Below are 21554 nucleotides of genomic sequence, written 5' to 3' on the forward strand. Positions count from 1 at the left end.
ATCCAAAATCTTTACCATCAAAGCTCTAAATGATCTGGCCCTGCATGCAACTCCAACCTCATCTCTTACTACTCTCCCCTTCAGTCACACTACTCCAGCACACAGTGGACTTCACATTTTTCCTGGAACACATCTCCCTTAACCTTGTCTTGACTTTGCATTAAGCATTTCCTCTACCTGAACAGATTTTTTTCCCTTCAGAGTTTTGCAGGGCTGTTTCCTTCTGGCCATTCAGTTTTCAACCTTAATGTTATTTCCCTCAAGTTACCTTTCCTAACTACCCAGCCTAAAGTGGCCCATCTACTCTGTTACCCTACCGTATTGTCCTGTTTTATTCTCAATAAAGGACTTGCTACTAATATAGTTGCCTTTTTTTTTCCTTTTTTTTTTTTTTTTGGGAGGGGGTCTCTTTCTACCAGTAGAGACCTTGTCCTACTCAGTTTTGTATCCCCAGTGCCTGATACATAATAGGCTTTCAATGAGTGTTAGTAGATATAAAAATGGATGAAGGGACCTGCCTACCCCCTTTGCATATTATTTATATTGTGATTAGCTATTGTTTGAAACTTGACTTTTTAGATTAATAAAACAGTATTCTATCATATTAATGTAAGTTACTTAATTTTCCTTTTATTATTGGACATATAAGTGATAGCTAACCTATTTTTTGTTACTTTAAATAGCACCATAAGTGAACATTCTTTTTTTTTTGCATTTTTTAAAAGTAGAAATTTAATTGAGGTAACATGCAGAAATCATACAAGTACAGCTTCTTGATGAATTTTCACAAATGATATAAGCATTTAGATGAGAAAACAGAACTTACCAGAATATAAGTCTCCTTATCCTCCCTTAACAGGCACTACTCCACTGAGAGTAAACTCCCTCCTGACTTTCAAACACCACGGATTACTTTTGTCTTTTTCTGAACTTTTATATAAGTGGATTTACATGGCATGGACCCTTTTGTGTCTGGCTTCCTTTTGCTCAGCATATATGTGAGATTCATTCATATTGTTAAGCATAATTGCAATTTCTTCAATCTCCCTTCTATGTAGTGTTAAGATTTTGTTTGGGGTTACATGGAACCTATAGACAAATTTGGGGAGAATTGATATCTTTATAATGTCAAGCTTTCCAATCTACGAGCATGATCTGTCCTTCCATTTATTGAGAATTCTTTAATTTTTCTTAGTGTTTTGTAGTTTTCAGTATAAGCATCTTTTTGTTGTTTGTTTTTTTGTTTTGTTTTGTTTTTTTGAGACAGGGTCTCCAGCCCTGGCTGTAGTGCAGTGGCGTGATCACAGCTCACTCTATTCTCAACTTCCCAGGCTCAGGTGATCCTCCCAGCCCAGCCTCCCTCATAGCCAGGACTACAGGCACACATCACCATGCCCAACTAAGTTTTTTTTTTTTTTTTTTTTTTAGAGATGGAGTTATAAATCTTTATGTTAATTTGATTGTGTCCTTAGTATGAGTTCCTAGAAGTAAAATTGCTGGGTCAGAGAGTATGTTTTGATTGTTATTTACATCTTGTGAAGTTGTTCAGTTTAAAAGGGAAGAGAATCCATGTGACTTGGTGATATTTCCATAATCCATTTATTCTTCCTCTCTCTAAAATGGCAATTTTATGTTTTTTCTTCTCTTTTTTAAACCTCAAAAAACTCCTCTCCCACTCTCACTTTCAGCTAATGACCATGCTTTCTATTTCATTGAGAAATCTCTGACTCCTATACCTACCTGCATCTCTGCCCGGAAACTTTCCCTTCCCTTCATATGATACATGAACTGTCCATACTCCTAGCAAAGGCCAACTTCTCCCTTTGTGTACTAGGTTCCGTCCCTCTCTCCTACCAGATGTTACTGCCCTAGAAGTTCTCTCTCCTGCGTCACCAGTTACTTTTCTCCTGAATCAATCCTATCAGCATACAAACATCCTTAAATCTTTAAAAGCTGTCTCCTGACAGCTGGGCGTGGTGGCTCACGCCTGTAATATCAGCACTTTGGGAGGCTGAGGTGGGCAGGTCACCTGAGGTTGGGAGTTCGCCACCAGCCTGACCAACATGGAGATACCTCATCTCTACTGAAAATACAAAATTAACTGGGTGTGGTGGCACATGCCTGTAATCCCAGCTACTCAGGAGGGTGAGGCAGGAGAATCACTTGAACCCAGGAAGCAGAGGTTGCAGTGAGCCAAGATTGCACCATTGTACTCCAGCCTGGGCAACAAGAGTGAAACTCCATCTTGAAACAAAAACAAAAACAAACGAACAAACAAAAAAACTGTCTCCTGACTCCATTTTAACCTCTTGCTATCCTTCCTTCTCTTTGTCTTTCTAACAAAACTGTATGAAAGAGTCGTCTATATTTATTAATTCTTTCTAATTCCTCTCCTTTCATTCTCTGCTGTACTCAATCCATTTAGAGTTATACCACCACCATTCACTAATATTGAAGCTTTTACTTTGGTTTAATGGTCAGTTGATCTACCACTAGCTTTTGTCGCAATATGACTTCCCAATGTACATCTCTAGCCTAGCCTTTTCCCTTGAACTCCAGGATGTCCAAGGAGCAAACCAAACTTAAAACTGAAGCCCTTATGTGGCGTCCTTTCCAATATGTTTTTTTTTTTTTAATCAGTTAAAGGTAATTATGTTAGACAAAATCAGAACCAAATATTATTAGAGTACAGTCATGTTTAAGCCCTCTGATTTTTCATACTCTACATCTGATCTATCAGCAAATCTTATCATTTCTACCTTTAAAATATATTCAAAATCTAATCATTTCTTATCTAATCTCTAATGCACCTACCTTGACCCAAGCAATCATTATATCTTTCCTCAGTTAGTACAGTGAACTTCTAATTTGTCTCCATGTTCCTAACTTTTGTCCCCTAAGTATTATCTTAACACAGCAGCCAGAGACAGCATTTTAAAAACAGAAGCCAGATCATGTCACTCGTCTGTTCAAAATTGTTTATTGGTCTCATCCTACTCCAAGTAAAGCCAGAGTCTTAAAATGGCTTATAAAGACATATATGATCTGACCATTACCTATCTGACTCTATCTCCTCTTCTCCCCTTCATTCACTCTGCTTCAGACACATTGTACTACTGTGTAAGTGACACATGCTTGCATAAGTTTCCCTTTTTTGCTCTTTTTCTTGCTGCTGTACTGAATATCCATATGTCTAGCTTCTTATCTTCCTTCAGCAGAGAGAAAACCATTTTTCTTTCAGGTATTTACTTAGATGTCACCTTCACAGTAAGCCTTTCTGGGCTGTCTTCTGTAAAATTTCAACAACCCCAATCCTAACTCTTCTTATCTTCATTCCCTGCTCTATTTTTACTTTCTGATACCTGCCACTACTTAACATACTATATATTTTAATTATCTGGTTTATTGTCAGATTCTTTAGCCAAAATATAAGCTCCATAACAACAGGGTTTTTTTGTGTGTTTTTTTGTTCACTACTGAATTCCATGTGCCTAGAATACTATCTGGCATTTGCTAGATGCTCAATAAATATTTGAATAAATGAATGTATGTATATTAAGACAGTTACCTCTAGGATATGAGACAGGGCAACTGGGGTAGGAGGAAAACCCGATTATTAACTATGTGCTCCTTTCTACTTGAATACTGTACCCATGTGCATGCATTTCTTTTATAATGTTAATTTTAAAACTAGCTAAAATAAAATTAGGCACCAGACAAGAATATTTTAAATATATTTAAGGAGGAAACGAGGGAATACTTCAGTAAATGGCATTAGAAAACTAGGCTCAAGCCTGTAATCCCAGCACTTTGGGAGGCCGAGACGGGCGGATCACGAGGTCAGGAGATCGAGACCATCCTGGCTGACACGGTGAAACCCCGTCTCTACTAAAAAAATACAAAAAACTAGCCGGGCGAGGTGGTGGGCGCCTGTAGTCCCAGCTAATCGGGAGGCTGAGGCAGGAGAATGGCGTGAACCTGGGAGGCGGAGCTTGCAGTGAGCTGAGATCCGGCCACTGCACTCCAGCCTGGGCGACAGAGCGAGACTCCGTCTAAAAAAAAAAAAAAAAAAGAAAACTATAGATCACTACATTATACTTTTCACCAAAATAAATGCTAAATTTAGTAAATAAAAGATTAAAATGCCAAAATTACCTTGAGATGCAGATGGATGTTCTGAACATAGTAAACAACCATAAAGGAAATATCTGACCATAAAAGAATTAGACATTTTTATATCCTATCCAACATACACAAAATAGAAGTTCATCCAACAATCCTAGAAAAGGCCATATTTAACAAGAAGTAATTTTCGTATGAAATGTTCTTGCAAATCAATAAGAAAAAGCCCAGGAAAGGTGGACAAAGACACAAATGACTCAAGAAAGAAGAAGTACAAATGGTTAAGCATAAAAAGTTTAACCTCACTTTTAAGCAAAGAAATACAAATATCTACCACTTTTCACCTCTCAGATATATCTCATAATACCACATATTGATAACTATGCAAGAGAAACAGAAACTCTCTTATACTGCTGGAAGAGATGTAAGTCCCTACCAGAGTTCGGTGTGGGACAATTAAAATTGTGCATACCTCTGCATCCAGTAATTCTGAATCTGGGAACTTATAAAGATTCTTGGAAAGGGTGTAGGGTTGCATGTACTAGTGTGGTTATCACATTGCTGTTTATATTATTGAAGAATTGAAAAAAATATCTAATAATCAGGGATCCAATCTTCATTGTCAAATTGCAGTCACTTTTAATTTTTTTTTATTTTTGTGGGTACATAGTAGGTGTATGTATTTATGAGGCACATGAGATGTTTTGATACAGACATGCAATATGAAATAAGCACATCAAGGAGAATGGGGTATCCATCCTCTCAAGCATTTATCCCTTGAGTTGCAAACAATCTAATTACCTTCTTGGTTTTGCCATATTGGAGGACCGTGTGAGCTATTCATTTACTTTTCTTTTAAATTGACTTAACTTTAGCCCTGTCCTAAATTTTTATGCCAGAAAAAAAAAAACATGGATTTATGTTAGTTAACATTATTTTCATATACACATTTAAATAAATGCATAGAAAAGAAACTTACATCTATATAACATGTAATATCATTTACTGTACCATAAGTAGTGTTTGCAGCACATGAAAACCCTGGTTAATGGTACATCCTTACAGTTCAGCCTTTAGAAATAATGATGTAGTTATATATTTTTGACTTTAAAACATTTAAAAATATATATATATATAAAAAACATGAAAAAGCAAGTTCCAAAACAATATGCTCTATGTATGTACTTTTGTAATATATTTATATGATAATAAATATATTTACGTACTTGAAATGCCCTATGCTAAAATATTAACAGTGGTAATGGCTCAGTGATGTTATTATGGGCAATTTTTTACAGTTTTATGTTCGCCCCTCCCCTCCCCTCCCCGTCCCTTCTTTTCAACAGAGTCTGTGTTGCCCAGGCTGGAGTGCAGTGGCGTGATCTTGGTTCACTGCAACCTCCACCTCCCGGGTTCAAGTGATTCTCTTATCTCAGCCTCCTGAGTAGCTGGGATTACAGACACGTGTCACCACACCCGGATAATTTTTGTATTTTTAGTAGAGACGGGGTTACACCATGTTGGTCAGGCTGGTCTCGAACTCATGACCTCATGACCCGCCTGCCTTGGCCTCCCAGAGTGCTGGGATTACAAGCGTGAGCCACCATGCCCGGCCTGTGTTCTAATTTCTTAAACTATCAATGAACATATATTTTCTAATCATAAGATTAAAAATTATAGGACTATACATTCTCTTAATAATTAAGGGCATAATTATTTCCTGAAAAGCTAATTATAAGCTCTTACAGATTATAGGTTAATTTGGGATTATTTTCCTCTTTTTAAAATATGTGTACTTTTGCTCTCTGTCTTTGCCAATATTTACTTTTGATCTTTGTTTTTGCCTTTATTTACTTTTGCTCTGTTTAAAACAGGCCATTCAGAAAGGCAATAAGCAAGCTCTAAGAATACATGCTGAAAATACAATCCACCAGAAAAAGCAAGCAATTGATTTCTTAAGAGTGAGTGCTAGAGTTGATGCTGTGGCAGCCAGAGTTCAAAATGCAGTAACAATGGGCAGGGTAAGACTTGAGATCTATAAATAATAAGAACTCTTGATTTAAGTTTAGTAAGAGTATTGAGTTATCAGAACTCTAAATTTGTTGCAGGGTGCTGCAGGGTGCTGGTAAAGGTGCAACATATTCAAAGTACTTGGTGAGGAAAGTGATTTTGGCAGTGGATTTTGAACTAAGATTTAATTGTCTTTTAAAAAACTTTTATTTTAAGTTCAGGGATACATGTACAGGATGTATAGGTTTGTTACATAGGTAAATGTGTGCCACGGGGGTTTGTTTTACAGATTATTTCATCACCCAGGTATTAAGCATAGTATCCATTAGTTATTTTTCCTGATCCTCTCCCTCCTCCCACCCTTCACCCTCCAGTAGGTCCCAGTGCACATTGTTCCCCTCTATGTGTCCTTGTGTTCTCATCATTTTGCTCCCACTTATAAATGAGAACATGCGGTGTTTGGTTTTCTGTTTCTGCATTAGTTTGCTAAGTATAATGGCTTCCAGCTCCATCTATGTCCCTGTCAAGGACATGGTCTTATTCTTTTTAATGGCTACATAGTATTCTATGGTGTATATATACCACATTTTCTTTATCCAGTCTGTCATTGATGAGCATTTAGGTTGATTCCATATCTTTACTATTGTGAATAGTACTGCAATAAACATATGTGTGCATGTGTCTTTGTAGTAGAATGATATATATTACTTTGGGTATATACCCAGTAATGAGATTGCTGGGTCGAGTGCTATTTCTGTCTCTAGGTCTTTGAGGAATCACCACACTGTCTTCAACAATGGTTGAATTAGTTGTCTTTTAATGAAGTGAAAGTCAAAGAAATAAGATAGCCAGTGCCTAGACTATAAATGCATAACATTGTATATTTACTGTTAAAGAAAAGGTAGACAAGTTTCATAAGTTGATTTGTAAGTAATATATTTAGGAGACTACAAAAGTTTTGAGACTGTGTATATCATAGGATGCTGTTTGTTTGTATCCTCCAAATAGGTAACAAGTCCATATGAGGCATAGTTAAGTCTGTGGGTGCTTCATTGAGGAGTAGAACCTTGAAAAGGTAAAAAAAAAAAAAAAAAAAAAAAAAAAAAAAAAAAAAAAAAGAATTATGCTCAGATAGCATCTTTTCAGTGTAAATTTTTCTAATAACTATATTTATTTTTACAGACTTCAGCCTTGATGAACAAATTCGAACACCAGTTTGAAATATTGGATATTCAAACACAACAAATGGAGGATAAAATGAGTAACTCTACAACCCTAACAACACCACAAGTAAGTATAGCTTCTCTACTTAGAATTACTTTTTAAAATTATCCCACTTCAAATTATAATGGTATTGTGAGCCTAAATGATCTCTAGAATGCTAAATAAACATGGTGTATCTTTATAATGATGGGAGGAAGTTACTGCTCATCCCCTAGATTGCTGAGGAGGTATTTTCCCTAGCTTGGTTTGAAGTTCTGGGAATTGTACTGAGTTGCATGTCTAGAGTCTAGATCCTGGTTCTATCTGACTGCCAGTGGTACTTACTGATGAAGGCCATAGCACTAGAGGCTCACTGAGGCCTGTTGGTATTAGATATTATCCCATGCCTCAGCTAGTTCATCTCATTGCAAATTTTCTTATGTTGCCTGCCTACTCTTTAAGTGTTTTATGTATGCATGAGTCAGAGGTGAACCAAATAGAAAATACAAGATAAATTAATTTTCAGAAAACTGGGATATTTTCTAAACCTGGAACCTGGACAGAGACCTCCAACGAAGAAAATTAAAATTTGAAACTAGTTTGTGTGTGACACATGTCAGAAACAAAGTTTTGTAAAATTTAAATATTCAGATAGAAAATTTATTTCATTATCACTCTTCTCTTTGATCCCAGCACCTATCATGTAGTTAGCCAAATGCAAAGAGAACTTGTTATTACTATTTTGGAGGCTAATATGGAAAAAACATGATTTACAAAGTCGATTAAGAAGAAATCGACAACTGTCCATCAACATTTTACCACAAACAGCTCTTTTCACAAAAAGGTGAACAATGAAAGAACAGGCTTATACTCAGGGGTTAGAGTTAAGAAGAAAGAATATATGTGTATATCTTAAAGTGAGGAGATATTTAACCATTCTTTTATACCCTCCCCTAGAGCTTTGTTCCCTAAAGTGTGTAGGACAAGATTCAGGCACACTCTTACACCCTGGAAGCTCATTAGGAATATAAAATTTCAGAACCCCACCCCCAGATATATTGAATCAGAATCTTCATTTTAACCAGATTCTGACGTGATTTGTATGCACAGAGTTTGAGAAGCACTGTCCTAGAGTTTCTGATTTTTATTCGGTTACCTTAGGAATCCTGAGGTGATTTTATGATCAGTCAAGTTAAGAAAACCCAACTGTATTTGAAAAGTGACTTGAAGTCAGGACACTTGGATTTATTAATTTTTTAAAAAATCTGTAATTGACAGATAATTGTACATAAGTATGGAGTACAGTGTCAGTGCATGCATACATTGTATAGTAATTAAGTTAACATTGTCATATCCATAATTTTACATGTTTATCACTTTGCGGTGTAACATTCAAAATCTTCTCGTCTAACTATCTTAAAATATACACTACGGTGTTATCAGTTATAGCCACCCTACTGTGTAACACCAGGACTTATCCTTTCTGCCAAACTAACTCCGTACCCATTGACAAATTTCTGCTTGTCCCTCCTTTTACCAGCTCTTTTCCATCCCCAGCCCCTGGTAACCACTATTCTACTCTCTACTTCCACGAAATCAACTTTTTTGAATTCCACAGATGCGTAAGATCATGCAATATTTGTCTTTCTGTGCCATGTTTCTTTCACTTAACCTTATAGCCTGCAAGTTTATCCATTTTGAGCAAATGACAGGATTTTATTTTGTGTTATGGCTGAGTAGTGTGTTGTATTATGTACCACATTTTCTTCATCTTTAGATGAACCAAATTGATCCCATATTTTGACTATTGTGAATAGTGTTGTAATAAACATGGGATTGCAGGTATCTCTTTGACATACTAATTTCATTTTATTTGAATATATACCAAGGAAGGGGATTGCTGGATCATATGGAAGTTCTATTTTTTAAATTTTTGAGGAAACTACATATTCCTTTCCATAATATCTGTACTAAATTAACATCCTTACGAACAGTGCATAAGAATTCTCCTTTCTCCATATCCTCACAAGCAATTGTTATTTTTTGTCTTTTTGATAAGAGACATTCTCACTGAAGTGAGGTGATATTTCACTGTGGTTTTGACTCACATTTCCCTGATGATTACTGATGTTGAGCATTTTCACATACCTGTTGGCCATTTGTATGTCTTTTGAAAAATGTCTATTCAGGTCTTTTGCAACTACTTTCTCCCTTTCTGTAGGTACTCTCTTCACTGTATGTATTTGTTTTTTTCCTGTGCAGAAGCTTTTTAATTTGATATGATTTATCTACTTTTACTTTTGCTGCCTGTGCTTTTTGGTTTGTTTTTGAGACGGGGTCTTGCTTGGTCACCCAGGCTGGAGTGCATGGCATGATTATAGGTCACTGTGACTTCGAACTCCTGGGCTCAAGCAGTCCTCATGCTTTGGCCTCCCAAGTAGCTCGGACTACATGAATATGCGCCTGCACCCAGCCAGTTTCTTTTTTTTTGGTATAGATGGCGGGTCTCGCTATGTTGCCCAGTCTGGTCTTGAACTCCTGGCCTCAAGCGATTCTCCCACCTCAGCATCCCAAAGGTACTTTTTAAAAAACGATATTTGGGGGTACAGATGCAGTTTTGTTACCTGGATATGCAGCATAGCAGCAGTGTCTGAGCTTTCAGTGCAACCGTCACACAAATAGACCTGTGCTTTTGATATCTTATTCAAAAAATCCTTGTCTGATCCAATTTTATGAAGCATTTTCCCTATGTTCTATTTTATTACTTTCATAATTTAAGGTTTTACATTTAGGTCTTTAATCCATTTAGAGTTGATTTTTCTATATGGTAAGAGATAGGAGTCTGTTTTATTCTTCTACATATGGTTGTCTAGTTTTCCCAGCACCATTTATTGAAGAAACTGTTCTTTCCCCAGTGTATGTTCTTGGTGCCTTTGTCAAATACACATTGGCTGTAAACATGTGGATTGATTTCTGGTTTATCTATTCTGTTCTATTTGTCTGTGTGTTTGTTGTTAGGCCAATAACATGCTGTTTGGGTTACTATAGCTTTGTGGTGTATTTTAAAGTTAAGTGTATAATTCCCTTAGCTTGGTACATTTTGCTCATGATTGCTTTAACTATCCGGGGTCTTTTGCATTTCCATATGAATTTGAAGATTGTCTTTTTTTTTCTGCTTCTGGGAAAATCTCTCTCTCTCCTTGATGTTTCAAGGATAAGTTTGCTGGATACAGTAGTCTCAATTGGCAGGCATTTTTTCTTCAGTACTTCAAGTATTTCATCCCATTTTCTCATGGCCTATAAGGTTTTTGCTAAGTCTGCCACCCAACCTATTCCAGTGCCTTTGTATATTATTTGATTCTTTTGTCTCACTGCTTACAGGATCCTCTCTTTCTCCTTGACCTTTGAGAATTTGATTATTTTTGTCTGACGTTGTCTTTACTTGGATTAAATCTGCTTGGTAATCTTTGACCTACCTGTATTTGGATATTTATATATTTCTCTAGGTTTAGAATGTTTTCTGTTATTTTTTCTTTGAATAAGCTTCCTACCCCTTTCTCTTTCTTTACCCCATCTTGAAGGCCAGTGACTCATACATTTGCCCTTTTGATGCTAACCAATAGATTTCATGAACATTTTCATTGCTTTTTCTTTTTTTCCTTTGTTTATTTTCAAACAGACTGTTGTTAAGTTCACTTGTCCTTTGTTTTGCTTGATTAATTCTCCTAATAAGACACAAATGCATTTCTTAAATCTCATTCACTGTATTTTTCAGCTCCAGGATTACTGTTTGATTTTTTCAATCCCTTTGTAAAATTTCTCTGATATATTTCTGAATTGCTTCTCTTTGCTTTTGTGAAGTTTGTTAAGCTTACTGAAAACACCTGTTTTGAGTTTTCTGTCTGAGAATGCACACATCTCCATCTCTCCAGAGTTGTTCACTGTTATTTTAGTCTGTTTGGTGAGGTCATATTGCCCTTAATGTTCTTGATTCTTGTGAATGTGCATTGATGTCTGGGCACTGAAAAATTATGTATTTATTCCAGTCTTTGCAGTCTGGCCTTGTATGTCCTCATCCTTCTTCAGAAGGCTTTCCAGAAGTTCAAATAAACCTGGCTGACTTTTGAATTCACCAAGCTTGTGTGCACTGCAGCAGTTTCAGCACTAGAGGGTGCCCTAAGCTTAGGTTTGCTGCCACTCTCTTGAGGGCTTTGAGGCCTCCAGCCCTAATGGACTTGAGAAAATTCAGGGAGAGTTCCATGGGCAAAGTCCCTCACTCACTTCTTTTCTCTCCAAGTGGAAAGAGTCTTTATCCATGCTATACTGCCTGAGGTTGGGGGAGGGGTGAAGTGGATAGTCTGTGTCCTCTGCAGCTGATGTAACAGTGTGTCAAACCAAAAGCCCCAGACCAGTGCATCACCAGGGCTCAGTCAAGGACTGCAGTTGTGATAGCCTTCCTGCCACTGAAATTTATTCCGAGCCTAAGGCTACTTTTGTCAGCTGTTGGTGAAGCAGGCTGTAACTTGGGTTCATCATGTTGGGACCACAGATTCCCATCTGGCCTGTGGCAGATGTAGGAGCTCCATCCTTGGGCACAAGCCTAGAATGAGGGGCCTTAGCGTTCTGCTTGGTGCTGTGTTTTACTATGGCAGGCTGGTACTGATTCCAAGGCAAAGTCCCATACACACTTCCCTCTCCCTCCCACAAGCAGACAGATTCTGTCTCCATGCTGTGCTGCCTACAGTTGCAGGAAGGGTAATATAGGCAATGTGAAACTGTCCACCCTCTTCGTTGCATCTTTTCTTGTGATTATTCTAAAACCAGGTACTGTGACCATTCACCTGGTTTCTTTAGCTCTTGTGAAGATGTTTTTGTTGTTGTTGTTGTTTGTTGTTTTTGTTTGGCATGGATAGTTGTTCAATTTGATGTTCCTGCAGGGGGTGTGATTGCTATAAGGTTCTGTTTCACTATCTTGGTTACTTTGATTTCTAGTCATCACTCTGCTTCTAATTAACTTTGGAACCTTGACTCAGATACTGACTACCCCAGGCCTCAGTTTTCATAACTGTAAAATGTAGGAGTTGGATTTAATGATATCTGAAGTGCCTCTCAGCTCATTCACCTGACATTCACTGAGCACCTTCTCCTGTTTCAGGTATTGTGCCAGGTGCTGGAGACATTCATATATATATATATATATATATATATATATATATATATATATATAAAACATTAGTCATAAAAACTTAACCAAAATTTACAGCAGAAATTGAGAGAGATCTGGCTGAACACACTTAGTTGCCCAAATTCTCACACTCTGCTAATGAGTAGTAATTAGAATTCAAACTGGCACATCCCCGTTGGAAAAGCAATTTGATAATATCTACAGTCTGTTCTCAACATAGCAACGAGAGCAATCCTGTTAGTACAAGTCAGATCACGTCATTCCTCTCAAAACTTTCAAGTGGTTCAATGTTTTCCTCAGTAAAAGCCAGATTGTTTCCAAAGGTCCATAAAGTTCTACATGACCTGCCTTACCCTGATCTGTCCTAACATGTTGTTGTTCATCAGTCTACTCAGGCACCTGGATTTGTTGTTATTTGTCAAACACACCAAGTATATTTCTGCCTGACAGCTATTCCACTTGTAGTTTCTTCTCCCTTGAGTGTTCTTTCTCTGGACATCCTCGTTGCTTACTATCTTACCTCCTTTAGGTCTTTAAGTCATTTTTATACTGAGGTTTTTCCTGACCATCCTACTTAAAATTGCATCAACAGTGTACCTACCATGCCTCCTATTCTCTGCCTTCCCTGCTTTATTGTTCTCTATGGTATATATCGCTTTCTAACATACCATATACTGCTTAAAAAATGTGTTTGCCCTCTCTTCTCTAGTACACACTAGAATTTAAGCTTAAGGAGGGCATCATTGATGCCTCCCTAGCATGTAAAATATCTGGCATAAAGTAGATGTTCAAAATTTTTGAATATTGTTGAATAAATCACAGTATATGAAGTGTATGTAACCTAGTATTTTCACTTCCAAATTTTTACACAAAGCAGCCCCTACATGTGTAGACAAATATATATATATATAGATCAGTCTCTTTCTCTCGCTCTCTTGGCCTTGTCTACACACCACACACACACAAACACATACACGAAAATCTTTATTGCACCATTTTCTGTAATAGGGAGAAATTAAGAAAAATCAAAATTCCGTTCATATCCTTTGCGTAAAGAAGACATTCATACAGCCAACAGACACATGAAAAAATGCTCATCATCACTGGCCATCAAATGCAAATCAAAACCACAATGAGATACCATCTCACACCAGTTAGAATGGCGATCATTCAAAGTCAGGAAACAACAGGTGCTGCTTGGAGGGATGTGGAGAAATGAACACTTTTCCACTGTTGGTGGGATTGTAAACTAGTTCAGCAAAATTGTGGAAAACGGTATGGGAGTTCACTCAAGGATCTAGAACTAGATGTACCATATGACCCAACCATCCCATTACTGGGTATATACCCAAAAGTTATAAATTATGCTGCTATAAAGACACATGCACTGCGGTATGTTTATTGCAGCACTATTCCTATCAACAGGCAGAATCAACCCAAATGTCCATCAGTGACAGATTGGATTAAGAAAATGTGGCACATATACACCATGGAATACTATGCAGCCATAAAAAAGGATGTGTTTACAGGTCGGCTGGCAGGGTTTATGGATGCAGCTGGAAACCATCGTGTAGCAAACTATCACAAGAACAGAAAACCAAACACATGTTCTCACTCATAGGTGGGAACTGAACAATGAGATCACTTGGATTTCGGGAAGGGGAACATCACACACGGGGCCTATCATGGGAGGGGAGAGTTGCATTGGGAGTTATACCTGATGTAAATGACGAGTTGATGGGTGCAGCAGACCAACATGTACAAGTATACATATGAAAACAAGCCATGCCGTTATGCATGTACCCTACAACTTAAAGTATAATAATAATAAATAAATTAAAAAAAGAAAAATCAAATTCAAAAATACAATGGATAAATAAAATTTAGTCTATTTCTGTGTTGCAACATCATACAGTAGTTTAAAGTGAATGAACTAGAGCTGGATCTCAATATAATCTTACCAGGTTGAATGAGGAAAGGAAGTTATGGAATAAAATCATTGTATAATACAATTTAAGTAAATTCTCATAACACGAATAATGATATTTTAGATATGAATTAAAACCAAAATGTTAATGCACATAGGAATCTGCTATTTCATGAACTTTTTCGGTATTTAGGAAATATTTTAAAAGTGAATGAGAGAATAAGAACTAAGGCCCAACAGCAAACTTAGCGATTTGCTTAAAATCATACTCATTGTTAATGGTAGAGCTGGGACCATATCTTAGAATTCCCAACTGTATATTAAAAATATTGTCAATAACTTAGTTAAAAACTAGAAGAGTTTTAAAAATTATTAATCAGACTCTATTGCCTGAGAATGTCTGTACCTTAGTAAATATCTCAATACTTATAATTTATTCATCTCTGACATTTGAAAAAGTTATCCTTGGTATCAGATTTACATCAACTGGCTGAAAGAACAGTTCTGATTATTGTAATCTAAAATTTAAATCTATGACACACAGTAAAAGTGAAGTGGGTTAGAATGGAGCTTTTGTAAATTGGTTCACTTGGAGAGATCTGTATTCCTCAGATTTAAATTATATGTGAACCTCACTGCTAATATTTTTCCATAACCTCATAGTTTTAAGTTTTAGAATTTAGTATTATTCAGAAAAAAAAAAAAAAATACATTTTGAAATTATGCAGCTCCCTCTGGTGGTACAAAATATATTTTTTTAATGCTTTCTTTTAAAAAATTAGAGACTAGTTTCCCTCTTTTAAGAGAAAACCAAAAACCATGCAAAAAGCAAATGCTTAATAGCAATCCTCATTGTCTTATCCTAGAACCAAATGGATATGCTGCTTCAGGAAATGCCAGATGAAGCTAGGTAAGAAGTTATCCAGGTGATTGTGGAAAATCTTGATTTAGTATCTAGAGGTTCTAAAATTCTGTGATATAGATGAAAATATTTCTCTTTTCCACGAATTGCCAGAGTTAGGTTTGTGACCCTAGAATTTAGTGTTTCAAGGGATTTTAAACAGTCATCTAATTCCTTGCCATGCTCATAAAAATTTGACTGTGTTTCAATCATCTTAGTATTTTCTTAAAAATTTCTGGAAATAGACTCATTTAGTGTGTGTAAAGAAATAGGCAAAGGTGATCAAAGGAACCAGGAATGTTTGAACATTTGCTCAATACCTACTGTTCGCTGCATATATGAAATATATGGTGTGTTGTTTTTTTTTTTTTTTAAAAAAAGGACCTTCCAAAATAATTCTGCTGTGATTAGGCCATTGAGTCATAAGTCTAGTTTGAGTACTGCAAACTGAGCAATATGTGCAAAATGTGCAAAGGGCTCAAAAGACAGCAGTATTACACATAATGATTTGGTTGTTTCTTTTAAGTAAATAGTTCATACCCTTTTGTGATATTGTTTTTGGAAATAGGGTGTATAATACAAGCTGTTTATTTCAGGCCCTTCATGTCATGGTAGAATGACTTATCTATGATATCTTTGCTATAGAGGTCATGTTGTATCATTATTCTCTGGTGTAATGTTTGCTTCAAGATAATGTAGTAGTAAAAAATAAAAATTGATGCTAATGTTTTATAATTTATTTTCAAAGGTAGAGAACTAGTTTGAAACGAGGCTTAGTCTTATTTTGTTCTTTTCTCCTGGGAAGAGAAGATTTGAAGACATCTGGAAAACAGAGTAGATAAATACTACTCTCTTATCTAAGCTAATACCTGATTAGAATAAACAGTTAAGTTTATCAACACTTTCGATCACTAATATATTACTAAAGAATTAAAATCGAGATTAATAAATTAAAAATCAGGTTAGTAGTGTTCGAGAACAGGGCTGTGGGTTAAGTTGTGTGCTATTTTGTTTTGTTAGTATCCTAAAGTAGCCCATATATGGAGGGGAACAAGAAAGGTGGTTTTCATTAAATATTATAACAAAGGCATTGTGTGTCAGAAGACTCCGTCTTCTAAAGATAGTCTTTATAAGGGACTAAGGACTTGTTTAGTTTCTGCTAAAGACTAAATTAGACGATTTGGCTTGAAAATGCAACAAGGGAAGTCTTATAAAATGAATGCTGCCACGTTATGGCCTTACTGACCCTCAGTGGTAAATGAAATCAGTAGGCAACTTTTTGATAAGGTTTAGAGCAGGATTTTACAACCTCGATACTATTGACATTTTGGGATGGATAATCCTGGGGGCTGTCATGTGCATTGCAGAATGTTTAGCCGCATCTTTGGCCTCTACCCACTAGATACCAATGGCACCCCTCCCTACAGTTGTGACAGCCAAGCGTGTCTCCAGACATTTCCAGATGTTCCTTGGGGTAGTGACTGAAAAATCAAGAGACTAATTATGTCAATGTGTGATGACTGGCAGTAGAAACAGGTATAACCACTGATGTAGAAATACCAATGCCCATCTTTAAAGATGTTTAACTATCTAATTGCTGATTGAGTTAGTGATTCCCCCAACTAAATTTCTAAGGTAGTTTAACTTTTCAATAGAAATCTGTTCAGAATCTCATAATAATAGCACAGTGGTCACATCTATAATCCCCAGCACTTGGGAGGCTGAGGTGGGTGGATCACCTGAGGTCAGGAGTTCAAGACCAGCCTGGCCAACATGGCAAAACCCCATCTCTACTAAAAATACAAAAATTAGTCGAGTGTGTTGGTACATGGATATAATCCCAACTACTCTAGAGGCTGAGACAGGAGAATTGCTTGAACCCACCCAGGAGGCAGTGGTTGCAGTGAGCCGAAAGCATGCCACTACACTCCAGCCTGGGTGACAAAATGAGACTCTGTCTCAAAAAAAAAAAAAAAAAAAAAAAAACAAAACTCATAATGACTTAATGTCATGATATTATATTCTCTGTAGTATTTTCATACTGAAGTTGGCATACACTCCAATGATTTAGAGACAAGCAGAAAGGATAGTTTATATACTAGAGGAGTGGTGCAGTGGAGATTAAAATCATGGGCTTTGGAGACAGTCAAACCTAGATTAAAATCCTATGTCTATCACTAGAATGATCTCAGACAAGTATACTTAACTTTTCTGAAACTCAGTTGTATGGTTGGATGCAAATAATGATTCTTGCTAAGGGTAGCCCAGGAGCTAAAAACTGAAATTGAAGTTAATTCAAATATTAGGTATAGATCCTGAGGCTAGAGTTATCTAGCCTGTTTTATCTTTTTTAGCATATTAATTTTCCTTCACAGTAGGAAGCGGAGTAATCTACAGTACATCTAATATATTGGATAACCATTAGTTTAGCCTTTTGTTCTGAAGACCAGATCATTTCCCAGTATTATTATCTTTTATATCTTAAGTACCTTCCACGTGGATCACTTTTAGAACTCAACAAAAGTACTTTAAAATTAGTAAATTCATTATCTTAAGGTAGATATTCAGAAGATATTTAAGCTCAGTTAATATTTATAAAATTGAACATGTTTTATTTTTATGTAAATGAAGGTAAAATGGAAGATGGAATATTCAGATTTACAATACATATTAAGTAAAGAAGAAAAATGCCTGTATTACATTCATATGCTAATTATTATTTATTTAAGTTTATTATACTTTAAGTTCTAGGATACATGTGTAGAATATGCAGGTTTGTTATATAGGTATACGTGCCATGGTGGTTTGCTACACCCATCAACCCATTATCTACATTAGGTATTTCTCCTAATGCTATCCCTCCCCTAGCCTCCCATCCCCTGACAGGCCCTGGTATGTGATGTTCACCTCTCAGAGTCCATGTGTTCTCATTGTTCAACTCCCACTTATGAGTGAAAATGTGGTGTTTGGTTTTCTGTTTTTGTGTTAGTTTACTGAGAATGAACGTTTCCAGCTTCATCCATGTCCCTCCAAATGACATGAACTCATCCTTTTTTTATGGCTGCATAGTATTCCATGGTATATATATGCCACATTTTCTTTATCTAGTATATCACTGGTGGACATTTGTGTTGGTTCCAAGTCTTTGCTATTGTGAACAGTACTGCAGTAAACATATGTGTGCATGTGTCTTTATAGTAGAATGATTTATAAACCTTTGGGTATATACCCAGTAATGGGATCGCTGGGTCAAATGGTATTTCTGGTTCTAGATCCTTGAGGCATAGTCACACTGTCCTCCACAATGGTTGAAGTAATTTACACTCCCACCAACAGTGTAAAAGCATCCCTATTTCTCCACATCCTCTCCAGCATCTGTTGTTTCCTAACTTTTTAGTGATCGCCATTCTAACTGATGTGAGATGGTATCTTATTGTGGTTTTGATTTGCATTTCTCTAATGACCAGTGATGATGAGCTTTTTTTCATGTTTGTTGGTCACATAAATGTCTTCTTTTGAGAAGTGTCCGTTCATATCCTTCACCTACTTTTTGATATTTCCTTCACCTACTTTTTGATGTCCTCTGTGTGTGTGTGTGTGTGTCTGTGTGTGTGTGTGTTTGTGTTTTAATTTAAGTTTTTTGTAGATTCTGGATATCAGCCCTTTGTTGTGATGGATAGATTGCAAAACTTTTCTCCCATCCTGTAGGTTGCCTGTTCACTCTGATGATAGTTTCTTTTGCTGAGCAGAAGCTGTTTACTTTAATTAGATCCCATTTGTCTGCTTTGGCTTTTGTTGCCATTGCTTTTGGTGTTTTAGTCATGAAGTCTTTGCCCATGCCTATGTCCTGAATGGTATTGCCTAGGTAAATGGTAAAACTTTCCAGGGTTTTTATGGTTTTAGGTCTAACATTTAAGCCTTAAATCCATCTTGAGTTAATTTTTGTATAAAGTGTAAGGAAGGGGTCCAGTCTCAGTTTTCTGCATAGGTCTAGCCAGTTTTCCCAACACCATTTATTAAATAGGAAATACTTTCCCCATTGCTTGTTTTTGTCATGTTTGTCAAAGATCAGATGGTTGTAGACGTGTGATGTTATTTCTGAGGCCTCTGTTCTGTTCCATTGGTCTATATATCTATTTTGGTACCAGTACCATGCTGTTTTGGTTACTGTAGCCTTGTAGTATAGTTTTAAGTCAGGTAGCATGATGCCTCCAGCTTTGTTCTTTTTGCTTAGGATTGTCTTGGCTATGCGGGCTCTTTTTTGGTTCCACATGAAATTTAAAGTAGCTTTTTCCAATTCTGTGAAGAAAGTCAGTGGTAGCTTGATGGGGATAGCATTGAATCTATAAATTACTTTGGGCAGTATGGCCATTTTCATGATATTGATTCTTCCTACCCATGACCATGGAATGTCTTTCCATTTGTTTCCTGTTGTATTTCCTTGAGCAGTGGTTTGTAGTTCACCTTGAAGAGGTCCTTCATATCTCTTGTAAGTTGGATTCCTAGGTATTTTATTCTCTTGGTAGCATTTGTGAATGGGAGTTCACTCATAATTTGGCTCTCTGCTTGTGTATTATTGGTGTATAGGAATGCTTGTGATTTTTGCACATTGATTTTGTATCCTGAGACTTTGCTGAAGTTGCTTATCAGCTTAAGGAGATTTGGGGCTGAGATGATGGGGTTTTCTAAATATACAATCATGTCATCTGCAAACAGAGACAATTTGACTTCCTCTCTTTCTATTTGAATACCCATTATTTCTTTCTCTTGTCTGATTGCCCTGGCCAGAATTTCCAATACTGTGGTAAAAGAAAGCATCCTTGTCTTGTGCTGATTTTCAAAGGGAATGCTTCCAGCTTTTGCCCATTCAGTATGACATTGACTGTGGGTTTATCATAAATAGCTCTTATTATTTTGAGATATGTTCCATCAATACCTAGTTTATTGAGAGTTTTTAGCATGAAGGTGTGTTGCATTTTATCAAAGGCCTTTTCTCCATCTATTGAGATAATCATGTGATTTTTGTCATTGGTTCTGTTTATGTGATGGATTACGTTTATTGAGTTGCATATGTTGAACCATCCTTGCATCCCAGGGATGAAGCCAACTTGATCATGGTGGATAAGCTTTTTGATGTGCTGCTGGATTTGGCTTGTCAATACTTTATTGAGGAATTTGAATCGACATTCATCAGGGATATTGGCCTGAAATTTTCTTTTTTTGTTGTGTCTTTGCCAGGTTTTGGAATCAGGATGATGCTGGCCTTGTAAAATGAGTTAGGGAGGAGTCCCTCTTTTTCTGTTGTTTGGAATAATTTCAGAAGGAACGGTATCAGCTTCTCTTTGTACCTCTGGTAGAATTTGGCTGTTAATCTGTCTGGTTCTGGGCTTTTTTTGGTTGGTAGGCTGTTAATTACTACCTGAATTTCAGAACTTGTTATTGGTCTATTCAGGGATTCAACTTCTTCCTACTTTAGTCTTGAGAAGGTGTGTGTGTTCAGCAATTTATCCATTTCTTCTAAATTTTCTAGTTTATTTGTGTAGAGGTGTTTATTGTATTCTCTGATGGTAGTTTGTATTTCTGTGGGATCAGTGGTGATATCCCCTTTATCACTTTTTGTTGTGTCATTTGTTTCTTCTCTCTTTCCTTCTTTATTATTCTGGCTAGCAGTCTTTCTATTTTGTTGATCTCTTCAGCACACCAGCTCCTGGATTCATTGATTTTTTGAAGGGTTTTCATGTCTCTATCTCCTTCAGTTCTGCTCTGATCTTAGTTATTTCTTGTCTTCTGCTAGCTTTTGCATTTGTTTGCTCTTACTTCTCTAGTTCTTTTAATTGTTATATTAGGGTGTTGATTTTAGATCATTCCTGCTTTCTCCCGTGGCATTTAGTGCTATAAGTTTCCCTCTGAACACTGCTTTAGCTGTGTCCCTGATATTCTGGTACATTGTGTCTTTGTTCTCATTGGTTTCAAATAGCTTATTTATTTCTGATTTAATTTCATTATTCACCCAGTAGTCATTCAGGAGCAGGTTGTTCAGCTTCCATGTAGTTGTGTGGTTTTGAATGAGTTTCTTAATCCTGAGTTCTAATTTGATTGCACTTTGGTATGAGAAACTGTTTGTTATGATTTCTGTTCTTTTGCATTTGCTGAGGAGTGTTTTACTTTGTATTATGTGCTCAAGTTTAGAGTAAGTGTGGTGTAGT

The 21554-nt window shown here is 36.6% G+C and overlaps 1 long non-coding RNA gene across 2 annotated transcripts in view; it reads left to right on the forward strand.

Annotated features, from left to right (window-relative positions):
- Positions 1-17005, forward strand: part of LOC103880785 — a 30524-nt gene extending 13519 nt beyond the window's left edge. Inside the window, exons 1-3 of one of the 2 annotated variants that reach the window (XR_002519643.2) lie at positions 6852-7207; positions 7315-7422; positions 15314-17005. This is a non-coding gene — a long non-coding RNA (uncharacterized LOC103880785). Of the gene's footprint in view, positions 1-6851; positions 7208-7314; positions 7423-15313 lie in introns of those variants that run through there. The other variant, XR_002519644.1, reaches the window with a different exon arrangement.
- Positions 17006-21554: the final 4549 nt, after the last annotated feature.

This window comes from Papio anubis, chromosome X (assembly GCF_008728515.1).
Source record: "Papio anubis isolate 15944 chromosome X, Panubis1.0, whole genome shotgun sequence".
NCBI lineage: Eukaryota > Metazoa > Chordata > Mammalia > Primates > Cercopithecidae > Papio > Papio anubis.